Raw genomic sequence first — 13,363 nt, forward strand, 5'->3', positions numbered from 1 at the left:
CCTTTAAGACTTGATTACCTGAAAAGACTCGCATTCCAACCATTATTCTGTAAATTGAGTTTGTGTCTTTGTGCCCTGTTTGTGAACAGAATTCCCACCCACCTGATGAAGGAGCAGCGCTCCGAAAGCTAGTGGCTTTTGCTACCAAATAAACCTGTTGGACTTTAACCAGGTGTGAGACTTCTTAAAACAAGAGCAGGTCAGAGGTCGGGAATCCTCCCCAGAGTCCAGCCACAATGGCCACGCCTGCGCACTGCAGTACATTGCCCATGATCAAGATGGCGCATGCGCATTGCAGAATGTTGCCCCCTATAAAGATGGCGGCGCTAACCCGAGCCTTCAATCACAGAAGAAACAAAACGACGGCTCCCGTGTGGCAAATGGAAGGCCGATGGTTTTTCGTTGACGGTTCTGGGCCTACACCTTGTATTTATTTAGCCTCCCACACTACCCGCCGGCTCCAGTGTTTTCCGCTCACCTCGTTTCTGAATCTGACCCGTTGACAGTTTCCAACCAAACTGACCCCATCCAGAATCGACACTGCGCATGCTCCAGCTCGCTGGGCCCGGGAACAGATTGACGGCAGCTCCGGACCAATCAGAGTGAATGAGGGGCGGACCTGGAGGACCGAGCGAGAGCGGCTGGTCCTCCGGACCAATCAGAGTGAATGAGGGGCGGACCTGGAGGACCGAGCGGGAGCGGCTTGTCCTCCAACCAATCAGACTGAATGAGGGGCGGAGTCTCGGGCATGCGCAGTGCGGGTGATGGCGACAGCCGGTTTGAACTCGGATCCCGGGTCAATAGGAGGTGAAGCGCGGCGCGCGGCGAATGTGGCGGTTGGAGAGGCTTCGGAAACATGTTCAAATCCCGGGAAAGAACATCCCGGTCCCCCCGTTTGTACCAAATGGAGCCGCAGCTGGTAGTGTTGGGCCTGGGCCGACTGCCGCCCTTCTGTAGGTGGGAATGTGAATCAGTGCGCATGTGTCAGGCCATTCCACCCATCGAGGCTGCTCTGCCATTCAGTGCTTCATCTGATCATTGCCTTCACTCAATGTTCCTCCAGCCCCAACCTCCCCAACCCATCACTCTTTTGTCGGTAAAAATGGTGCATACTGGGGTAAACACAGCGTAACCTGGTGTTGTTAAAACGCTTACTGTGTATACCCAATGATGTGGAGATGCCGGCGTTGGACTGGGGTAAACACAGTAAGAAGTTTAACAACACCAGGTTAAAGTCCAACAGGTTTATTTGGTAGCAAAAGCCACACAAGCTTTCGGAGCTGCAAGCCCCTTCTTCAGGTGAGTGGGAATTCTGTTCACAAACAGAGCTTATAAAGACACAAACTCAATTTACATGAATAATGGTTGGAATGCGAATACTTACAACTAATCAAGTCTTTAAGAAACAAAACAATGTGAGTGGAGAGAGCATCAAGACAGGCTAAAAAGATGTGTATTGTCTCCAGACAAGACAGCCAGTGAAACTCTGTGGGGGTTACAAATAGTGTGCCATGAACCCAATATCCCGGTTGAGGCCGTCCTCGTGTGTGCGGAACTTGGCTATCAGTTTCTGCTCAGCGACTCTGCGCCGTCGTGTGTCGCGAAGGCCGCCTTGGAGAACGCTTACCCGAATATCAGAGGCCGAATGCCCGTGACCGCTGAAGTGCTCCCCAACAGGAAGAGAACAGTCTTGCCTGGTGATTGTCGAGCGGTGTTCATTCATCCGTTGTCGCAGCGTCTGCATAGTTTCCCCAATGTACCATGCCTCGGGACATCCTTTCTTGCAGCGTATCAGGTAGACAACGTTGGCCGAGTTGCAAGAGTATGTACCATGTACCTGGTGGATGGTGTTCTCACGTGAGATGATGGCATCTGTGTCGATGATCCGGCACGTCTTGCAGAGGTTGCTGTGTCCGGCACGTCTTGCAGAGGTTGCTGTGTCCGGCACGTCTTGCAGAGGTTGCTGCCAATGAGCCAGCTTCCATTGCTCACTGAAGGAGAGAATTGCACGGGCTACTGGACCTCCTGAGCGAAGCGATTTCTCCTCATCTCTGTCTTCAACCCTTCCTTTTAAACTGTCTCTGCAGTTCCACATTTCCCTCTGAGGCGAAACATCCTTGCAGCACTTATCCTGTCAAGCACCCACAGAATCTTATATGCTTCAGTTACAACATTTATCTAAAATCTAATGAGTATATGTACACCCTACCCAATGTTTCCTCATTTAAAAAAAACACTTCATGCCTGGAATCAGCTTAGTGAACCTTGTCTGAATTACTTCCAATGTAAGCGTATCCCATTTTACATAATCCTGCACCCTTTTACAGGGGGTTAAAAGGGGAGCAATCGCAAACCAAGAAAAATGTTTATCTCTTATTTTCTAACCACAGTTGACACATGACTCTTGTAATCTCCTTTTACAGGGAGTTGGAAGATTTGAAGTCTGTGATTTCTCTGATTCCAATGCTTCTGATATCTTTCCAGCTGCAGCAGGAGGTTTTCAAATAGTTCCAGAAGTGAGTATTATTGAGCATTCATCTACAATCCAGTGCTTTTAGTGCCATGCTCTGTTATTTGTGCTCTGTTCTATCTCTCAGGCTGGTCTGACTCTTTCTTTGGATCTGAATCCATATCCATCCATTGCTCTGTTTCACCTCTGCCCTCTCTGATTACCTCTGTCATTGTTTGACTCTCTATTTTCTAGTAGTAGATTTATTTTAACCGTGTTTGGTACTTTACTGTTATTTTCTTGCAACTGTGTCTAGATGAAGCTTTCACCTTTTCCCATCCCTCAGCTATGTGCTTCTGATGTACCATCTTTATCTCCCAATGGTCAGGAATTCTTTTTCCTGCACTGGAGATCATTTCTCTTTTGCTCATTGGCTGATATTAAACATCAAATCTGCACCATAATTCCCTGGAATTGAAGATTTGAAGTTACTATCAGATTAGCCATGATCTTATTAAATGGTGGAGCAGGCTTGAGGGGCTGAATGGCCTACGCTTGATCCTGATTGTATATCCATATGGATTCTGCACACCCTGATATTTTAACTCTGTTCTCTTGCCACAGTTACTTGCTAACAAGTTAAGTATTTTCAGTATTTGCTCTTTTTATTTCAGATTTTCAGCAACCACAGTATTTTGCTATTATTTTGTTGCAGGCGTTTGTCCCAGAACCGAGCCTTGAAGCAGAGATTGACCAATTAAGAATGACTTGTATCGGGGCGGGTGTTGGTTGTGGACGTTGATCTGTGTTTTCCAGTTACACACACTTTTTCACAGTGTTGGTGTGATTGAAATGTGGAACACTCATGGTGCCACAATTAGATCAGTACAGATATCTCACAGGGTTGTGTGATGGAGGAGATTTCAGAGATGGGGTGGTTAAGTCTCGAGGTACAGGGTCGGAAGCTCAGTTTTGGGTAAAGGATGGCAGTAATGTTGTGAAATTAATTTCACTTCAGATAGTTGCTCGGGAGAAGGATTAGGGCGCGGTTAGGGAGTGAAGTTTGTATTGGGGTAATCTCTCGTGTGTATGTATATATTATGTGTATATATATATATATCACTCTCTATCTCTCTTCACCCATTGTGTCCAGAGTCTTGTGAAGGCACAGAACAGGTGACAGGTTCCCTTCCCTGAAGGATATTACTGAACCTGTCTGGTTTTTATGACAATCCAGCAGTTCTCATGGCCACTTTTTCCCAGTGCCGGCCCCACAAATTACCAGATTCATTCAGCTCAATTTCACAATCTGCCTTTGTGTTCTTGTGGGCTCTCTCTCACTCCCTTTTTTCTGTTTTAAATCAATTTCACAGGGTTTTAGAAGGGGAGGATTTGCAGTCAGGAAACTGAAATCAAACATCACATCAAAATCTGACGGGGTCACCTAATTTATCATAACCTGAATTTCATCGGATTTTGAACATGGAAGAAAGAAGCACCGTTGACAGTGGAGAGAAACTGTACAGTGTTCTGTGTGTGGGCGAGGCTTCAGCCAGTCAGCTGGCCTGTCGAGACACAAGCGCAGTCACAACAGGGAGAAGGTGTGGAAATGTGGGGACTGTGGGAAAGAATTCACTCATTCATCTGCCCTGCAGAATCACCAGCGACTTCATAGTGGGGAGAGACCATTCACCTGCCCCGAGTGTGGGAAGGGATTCACTCGGTCGGCAACCTTGCTGAATCACCGGCGTGTTCACACTGGGGAGAGGCCATTCACCTGCTCTCAGTGTGGGAAGAGATTCACTCAGTCATCCCACCTGCTGACACACCAACGTGATCACACTGGGGAAAAGCCATTCACCTGTTCCGTGTGTAGGAAGGGTTTCACTCGGTCATCCCACCTACAGACGCACCAGCGAGTTCACTCTGGAGAGAGACCATTTACCTGCTCTGAGTGTGGGAAGGGATTCATTCAATTATCCAACCTCTTGGTTCACCGGCAGGTTCACACTGGGGAGAGACCGTTCACCTGCTCCGAGTGTGGGAAGGGATTCACTCAGTCCGGCAGCCTGCATTTACACACAATGACTCACACTGGGGAGAAGCCATTCACCTGCTCCGAGTGTGGGAAGGGATTCGCTCGGCCATCTGACTTGCTGATACACCAGCGAGTTCACACTGACGAGAGACCTTTTAAATGCCCAGACTGTGGGAAGTGCTATAAAAGTTCCAGCCAACTGATGTCCCATCAACGCGTTCACACGGACGAGAGACCATTCAAGTGCACTGACTGCGGGACTGGGTTCAGGAGATCAACAAACCTGACTGTTCACCAATGAATTCACACCGGGGAGAGACCGTTCACCTGCTCCGAGTGCGGGAAGGGATTCACTGATTTATCCACCCTGCTGAAACACCAGCGCACACATACTGGAGAAAGGCCATTCACCTGCCCTAAATGTGGGAAGGGATTCACTCAGTCAGCCAACCTGCAGAAGCACCAGCGAATTCACACTGGGGAGAGGCATTCACCTGTTCCCAGTGTGGGAAAGGATTCATCGAGTTATCCAATCTGCTGAGACACCAGCCAGTTCACGAGTAACTACCACGATTTGGTTTTGCTGTTAACCACATCCATGTTCACTGGGATCTGGGTGTTTTTCTTCCTCCTCTTCCCATTGTACTTGGAATCACCACAAAGCTGCTTCACCATCTCCTCCTGTCAGTCACCATCCCTCTCCCAATCCCCAATCCCACTGTATTTCTGATTCTGTCCACCACATCTTTCCATCTGGTCTTAGACATCCCTCCTCTCCTTCTTCCTGACAGTCCCATGTCCATCACTCCCCTCACCACATTTCCTCCCTCACTCTCCATAACAGGTGTCCAGACCATTTCAATCTCTTCTCCACTACATAGAAACATAAAAACTAGAAGCAGGAGTAGGCCATTCGGCCCTTCGATCCTGCTGCGCCATTCATTATGATCATGGTTGATCATCGAATTCAATATCCTGATCCCTTTAGTCCCAAGAGCTATATCTAATTTCTTCTTGAAATCACACAATGTTTTGGCCTCAACTACTTTCTGTGATTGTAGATTCTTTCTTTTCAAGTTCAGTGATAATTTTCTATCACAGAATATTCCACTGCACATCTTCCAATTACTGCAGCCAGAGCTAATCTGTTTCTTCATTTCCAAATTTCCATCTCCTCCCATCACTGACCCCAGGAACTTGAAGCTACTCATATTCTTCAAGTCTTCCCCCATAATCTTTACACCTTCACTCTGATCCCCTTCCCTAATCTCAATTTGACAGTCCAGAAATTGGATCTTTGGTTCATTAGTGTCCTTGAGGGAGGGAAATCTGCCATTCTTACCTGATCTGTACAGACTTGAAACGTTAACTCTGTTTCTCTTTCCACAGATGCTGCCAAACCTGCTGAGTTTTTCCCAAATTTTCTGTTTTATTTCAGATTTCAAGCATCCACAGTAATTTGGGTTTACTTAATCCAATCTTCTTATTGCATTGACCTTCCTGATATTTTTCTATCATTTGTCTTAAAAAATACCTTTGTGCTCTGTTTCTGCTGATGTTGATAAACTCGATCCCGATCATATGTGTTAATATTCTGGATAAAAGTCAAATAAATCAGCTTTGTGTTGGAACAGCCAGTGTGGTTAATAATTTTAAAACATCCTCGGTATCCCCAGTCTCCTCCATTCTTGCCAAAACAACGAGTGTGAGGAGCTCATGGAATCATAGAATCCCTGCAATGTGGAAGGAGGCCATTCGGCCCATTGAGTCTGCACCAACTCTCCAACAGAGCATATTACCTCGGCCCTATCCCCATGCATCCATCATGGCCAATACGCCCGACCCACATATCTTTAGACACTAAGGGGCAATTTAGCATGGCCAAGCCACCTAACCTGCACATCTTTGGACTGTGGTAGGAAAGCAGAGCACCCGGAGGAAACCCACACAGACTTCAGGAGAACGTGCAAACTGCCCACCTGGTCTGGAATTGAACCTGGGTCTCTGGCGCTGTGAGGCAGCAATGCTACCACTCTGCCTCTGTGCTGCCCCATTGTCACTAAGATTGAGACAATCTGATCAGCTGCCTCTGCTGCTTTCCTCCCGTCCACTACCCCGGAAGTTCAAAATTGTTCTGAAGATCTGCCCAGCCCAGGCCTTAAACTGACTTCTTTCTTTAGTTTCTCTCCATCTCCCCATATCCCTTCAAGAGCTAATCTTGTCCATGAAACCCATCTTCCGTTCTATTCACTCTTTCCCACTAAACTGCCAACCATCCAGAGAGTTCTGGAGGAGGGTAAGTTTATGGAGAATGGAAGATGGGGGATCGGTCAGAAGAGCGTTGGAATAGTCAAATCTGAAAGTAACAAAGGCAAGATGAGAAGTTCAGCAGCAAATGAACTGAGGCAGGATGGATCTAATTGTCTTAGAGGTGGAAACAGTAATATTAGAGACGGTGAGGATATGTCGCCAATAGCTCAGCTCAAGGTCAAATAGGAAAGGAAGATTGCAATTGGTCTGGTTCAGACTGTGGTCAGGGAGGAGGATAGTATCGCTGATGAGGGTGACAAAGTTTGTGGGGTGCACGGTGGGGGAGTTCATGGACCTGAGTATTAACCCTGCACCTGGAAACTAACTTGTGATTCACCTGCCAAGGCACCCAGATTGCTCTGTACCTCAGAGTTCTGTCTGTGATATATATAAATGATTTGGAAGAAGATGTAGCTGGTCTGATTAGTAAGTTTGCGGATGACACAAAGATTGCTGGAGTTGCGGATAGTGATGAACATTGTCAGAGAATATAGCAGGATATAGATAGGCTGGAAAATTGGACGGAGAAATGGCAGATGGAATTTAATCCAGATAAATGCAAAGTGATGCATTTTGGTAGATCTAATGCGGGGGGGAGCTATACAATAAATGGCAGAACCAAGAGGAGTACAGACACACAGAGGGATCTGGGTGTGCAAGTCCACAGAACCTTAAAGGTGGCAGCACAGGTGGAAAAGGTGGTGAAGAAGGCATATGGCATGCTTGCCTTTATTGGACGGGGCATCGAGGGTAAAAGTTAGCATATGATGTTGCAGTTATATAGAACGTTGGTTAGGCCACATTTGGAATACTGCGTCCAGTTCTGGTCGCCACACTACCAGAAGGACGTGGAGGCTTTGGAGAGAGTGCAGAGAAGGTTTACCAGGATGTTGCCTGGTATGGAGGGTATTAGCTATGAGGTAAGATTGAGTAAACTCGGGTTGTTCTCTCTGGAAAGATGGAGGTTGAGGGGCGGCCTAATAGAAGTTTATAAAATTATGAAGGGCATAGATAGGGTGAACAGTTGGAAGCTTTTTCCCAGGTCAGAAATGACAAACACAAGGGGTCACAAGTTCAAGATAAGGGGGGCAAGGTTCAATACAGATATGCGGGGGATGTATTTTACACAGAGGGTGGTGGGGGCCTGGAATGCACTACCAAGCAAGGTGGTTGAGGCAGACACGCTAGGATCATTTAAGACTTATCTAGACAACCACATGAACAGACTGGGAATAGAGGGATACAAACGGATGGTCGAGTTAGGAACACATGATCGGTGCAGGCTTGGAGGGCCGAAGGGCCTGTTCCTGTGCTGTATTGTTCTTTGTTCTGCAATTCATTTAAATAAGCTGCTGCTTTTTCTGTTCTTTCTGTCTGAGTGGACAAGTTCACATTTTCCCATGTTATACTGGATCACCAGTCTAATACCTGGGAAGGTGTTGTGTTATTGGGAACGGTTGAGCCTGTACTCATTGGAGTTTAGAAGAATGAGGGGTAATCTTTTTAAGTTTAAATTTTATTTATTAGTGCCACAAGTAGGCTTACGTTAACACTGCAAAGAAGTGACTGTGAAAATCCCCTAGTCGCCACACTCCAGTGCCTGTTTGGGTACACTGAGGGAGAACTTTGTTTGGCCAGTGCACCTAACCAGCACGTCTTTTGGACTGTGGGAGGAAACTGGAGCATCTGGAAGAAACTCTCACAGACACGGGGGGAATGTGCAGACTCTGCACAGACAGTGACCCAAGCCGGGAATTGAACCTGGGTCCCTGGCGCTGTGAGGCAGCAGTGTTAACCACTGTGCCACCGTGCTGCCCAAGGTAGCTTGACAGATGAAGAGAAGTTATTTCCCCACATGGGCAGAATGCCAAATATAAAGGGTTTCTCATTTTGAATGGAGATGAGGAGAAATTTCTTCCCTCAGGGGGTCTTTGGAATTATTTTCCCCAGGGAGCAGTGGAGGCTGCATCAGGCTGAGTTAGGCAGACTGTTATCCACAAGAGTTATGGCCGACAGGCGGGAACGTGGAGTTAAGGGCACAATCGGATCAACCATCATCTTATTGAATGGAACAGCAGGCTCAATGGGCCGAATGGTCTATTCCTCCTACTTTCCATGATGTTATGGTCTCTGTGTTGAGGACAGGAAGCATTATGTATTGATCTGTCAATCAACATGAATTAGCATCTTCAGGAGTGTTGGAGGGACAGCAGACTGAGAATGGAGGAAAAATAGACAGATTTACAGCTTTGGGGGAATGAGAGGACAGATTGTTCCAGAGAAACTAAAACTGTCTGTTCTGAATTTTTATCCGACACTAATAGTGGTGACTTTTGTGAACTCCTTTTACAGGATATTAGAAGGGGAGAATTTTGAGACAGAAATCTCGAAACAAACATCACGTCAAGATCTGATTCACTCAATTCACTGGGATGTGAAACCATCGGCCATTCTAACATCAGTGTGACTGGAAAATCACCGAGACACACACACACCCGAGTGAGAGTGTTCCAGTGCACTGAGTGTGGAAAGAGCTTTAACCAGTTACACAGCCTGAAACAACATCGCAGCATTCACAGTGAGGAGAAACTGTACACGTGTTCTGTGTGAGATTTAACTGATTGTTTAACCTGGAGAGTCACAAGGACACCCGCACCATGGAGAAACCGTGGAAATGTGGGGACTGTGAGAAGGGATTCAGGTCCCCATCTGAGCTGGAAACTCATCGACGCAGTCACACTGGGGAGAGACCATTCACCTGCTCCAAGTGTGGGAAGGGATTTGCTCAGTCATCCACACTGCTGACACACCAACAGGTTCACAGTCGAGAGGCCATTCACCTGCTCTCAATGTGGGAAGGGATTCACTAATCCATCTCTTCTGCTGAGGCACCAGCGAGTTCACACTGGGGAGAGGCCGTTCATTTGCTCTGACTGTGGGAAGGGATTTAAAGACTCCTCCACCCTGCTGACACACTGGCGAGTTCACACTGGGGAGCGGCCGTTCACCTGCTCAGAGTGTGAGAAGGGATTCAGTGATTTATCCACCCTGCTGACACACCAGCGGGTTCACAGCGGAGAGAGACCATTCAGATGCTCCCAGTGTGGGAAGAGATTCGCTCAGTCTTCAAATCTGCAGAAACACCAGCGGGTTCACTCTGGGCTGAAGCCGTTCACTTGCTTTGAGTGTGGGAAGGGATTCCGTGATTCATCTCACCGACTGAGACACCAGAGAGTTCACACGGGAGAGAGGCCGTTCACCTGCTCAGTGTGTGAGAAGAGATTTACTCACTCATCCACCCTGCTGAAACACCAGCGAGTTCACTCTGGGGAGAGGCCGTTCACCTGCCGTGACTGTGGGAAGGGATTCACTCAATCTTCAAACCTGCTGAAACACCAGCGAGTTCACTGCGGGCAGAAACCATTCACTTGCTCTGGGTGTGGGAAGGGATTCCGTGATTCATCCCTCCTGCTGAGACACCAACGGGTTCACAAGTGATGACAGGGGTTGGATTCTGCTGTTATTGCTGCTGTTAATCACATCCGGGACTGAACCATGTTCATTCTGACAGTGGGTGAAATGGCTTCCGCCAATCGTCTGACCTGTTGAAACACAAGTCACACTGGGCAGAAACTATGGGAATGTGGGAAAGGATTCAGTTACCTGTCAGTGCTGGAAATTCATCGACGCAATCACACTGGGGAGAGGCCATTCCCCTGTCCCGACTATGGGAAGCGATTTGCGAGTTCATCTACCTTGCTGACACACCAGCGAGTTCACACTGGGAAGAGACTTTTTAAATGCCCAGACTGTGAGAAGTGCTTTGGAAGTTTTTGGGACCTGAGGCATCATCAGCTTGTTCACACTGACGAGAGACCGTTCAGATGCTCTCACCATGCGTCACATTCCGATGATTAACCAAACTCACTGCACCAGTGGATTCACACTGGGGAGAGGGCATTAACCTGCTCTCAGGGTGGGGAGGGATTCACTCGGTTTACCCCACTGCAGACACATCAGGAATCTCTCACTGGGGAGAGACCATTCACCTGTTCTGTGAGTGGGAAAGGATTCACTCAGTCATCCACCCTGCTGAATCACCAGCAAGTTCACACTAGGGAAAGGCCGTTCACCTGCCCTGTGTGTGGGAAGGGATTCACTCAGTTATCCAACTTGCGGACACACCAGCAGGCTCAGACTGGGGAGAGGCCATTCACCTGTTCTATGCGGGAGGAGATTTTCTCAGTCATCCACCCTCCTGAGACACCAGCAAGTTCACAAGTAACTACAGTGGTGACTGAACGGAGTTCACTGAGATCTGTTTCAGTTGATATTAATAAATCCCAGCTCTAGTTGGAGTGCTTAATATTCAAAGAATCAGAGAGTCATAGAATTCCTACTGTGCAGAAGGAGGCCATTCGGCCCATCGAGCCTGCACTGACAACAATCCCACCCAGGTCCTATCCCCGTAAATTCATATATTTACCCTGCTAATCCCCCTGACACTAAGGGGCAATTTAGCATGGCCAATCCACCTAATCCACACACCTTTGGACTGTGGGAGGAAACCGGAGCATCCAGAGGAAAGCCACGCAGACACAGGGAGAACGTGTAGATTCCACACAGTCACCCAAGGCCAGAATTGAACTCGGGTCTCTGGTGCTGTGAGGCAGCAGTGCTAACCACTGTGCCATCCCTTTTATTATGGATGAAAGTCAAGTAAATCAACTTTGTGTTAAATGCACAGTGTATTGAATCTTTTGAATATCTCATTTTGAACGGCTCTTCCTCTGTGAGGAGCTCATGGAGCTTCTTTGTCACTAAGATTGAGACAATTTGATCAGCTGCCTCTGCTGCTTCTCTCCCTTCCACTAGTCCACCAGGCCAATCTGTCTCTGACATTCTCCTGTCTTAGATCTGATCTCTCAGCCTTCTCCAGATTCTTTGCAGGGTTTCCTTTTTCTCTCCAGATCGGGTGATTAGTTGAAACCTCGTCCACAGAACACAGACATCAGAGTGAGACTGGGGTGGGGGTGGTGTAAGAGTTGTGGGGGCAGGGCAGAGTTAGTAAGAATTGTGGAAATGCTGGGAGGAACGAGTTGAGAGAGCAGTGAGGGGTGGTGCAGCAGTCAGTTGTTCACTGGTCTTTATGACTGAGGCATTGATGGGGCCTCAGGCCTGAGCCTTCATTCTCTGGACACGTGAACCAGCAGCAAGAACACTTGCATGCAGGTCATGGAGCCTCAAAGCAGGACTGTCCAAACTGAATCTCTGCCCCACAACCACCATTGCTGCCCCAAAGGTCACGACACCAATACCTCAGCCCGTGGCCTCACCAGGAACACAGTTCATGGTTCGGGAGCCCCTGCTGTAAGATCTTGTTAAGATTTTTGTTTGAATTTTCTGTCTGCAAATCCTCACTCTCTAATATCCTGCAAAAGGAAAGGTTGGACAGACTCAGCTTCTCCGAGCTGGAGTTTAGAAATGTAAAAGACAACTTGACAGAGCGGATGTGGAGAGAATGTTGCCTATTGTTGGACAATCTAGAACTAGGAGTCACCATATAAAAATGTAGAGTTTTTTATTTAAGACAGAGATTAGGAGACGTTTTTCTCTCTCAATGGATCGTGAGTCTTTTGGAACTCTATTCCTCAAAAGGCAGTAGACGCAGATTCTTTGCATATTTTCAAAACAGAGGTAGATAGATTCTCGATAATGTCCGGAATTTAATTAATTGTGTTCCTGGCTTCTAAATTAAACATCTGGAGATTGTTAAACATCTGGAGATTGTAACCTTCTTAAGATAGATGTTTCAATGCTTGTTACATTGGTTGCTGCCTGGTAACAAGAGTGGAACCTTCTGGGAGTGTTGGGGGGGGGTCACCAGATCATTTCAAGGGTCAGTGATCAGTACTTCTTGATGCAGCTTCAGGGAGTTTGATAGCCAAGAAATACCACAGAGATAGGCTGAGGTCCCAGTAAAGTTGAGCCTAAAAAGTTGGAGAAAGACTGCGGGGAGCAGACTTTAAGTAAAGAGGGCCATTGGGGCAAAGGTACCCCTTTGGAGCAGAGATGTTCTGCTTGGCACGACAAGAGATCTCAAAATATGTTTGAAAGCTGGTGTTTGAGTGCACTCAGGAATCCAGGGAGAAAGAATTTCAGGAGCTGAGATTGAAACTCTGAGGTGGGCAATTATTAAAAGCATCTGACTGGGTCTAATGTTTAGAGACAATTCCATGGAGAGATATTCAAAGATGCTGTTGGAAAACCCTCATGAGAAAGGTAAAGCTTTTGTGAGATTGGTTGACTCACAGCGGGTCTGATGTCTGGAAAGGTTGTGGAGAAATCCATGGAATTGATTTTGATTGCATCTGTCATTTTATTTTACAGTGTGATGTGTCCGACCACAGTTTGTTAATTCACATGTACCTCATTTACCATGAATGTCAGAGAATAAAATACATATTGTAAATTTGTTACCTCTCCTACCTTGCATAGTAAAGTTTATTTTGTTTGTTCTGAATCTGTGGAATCTTGTGCCTTTATTCATTTGCTAAACATGGGCG

General features: G+C 47.1%; 1 pseudogene; it reads left to right on the forward strand.

Annotated features, from left to right (window-relative positions):
- The first annotated feature begins 3,984 nt into the window (after nucleotides 1-3,984).
- Nucleotides 3,985-5,071, forward strand: LOC144485743 (uncharacterized; annotated as a pseudogene).
- The last annotated feature ends 8,292 nt before the right edge of the window (nucleotides 5,072-13,363 follow it).

This window comes from Mustelus asterias, unplaced genomic scaffold (genome assembly GCF_964213995.1).
Source record: "Mustelus asterias unplaced genomic scaffold, sMusAst1.hap1.1 HAP1_SCAFFOLD_216, whole genome shotgun sequence".
In the NCBI taxonomy this organism is placed as follows: domain Eukaryota; kingdom Metazoa; phylum Chordata; class Chondrichthyes; order Carcharhiniformes; family Triakidae; genus Mustelus; species Mustelus asterias.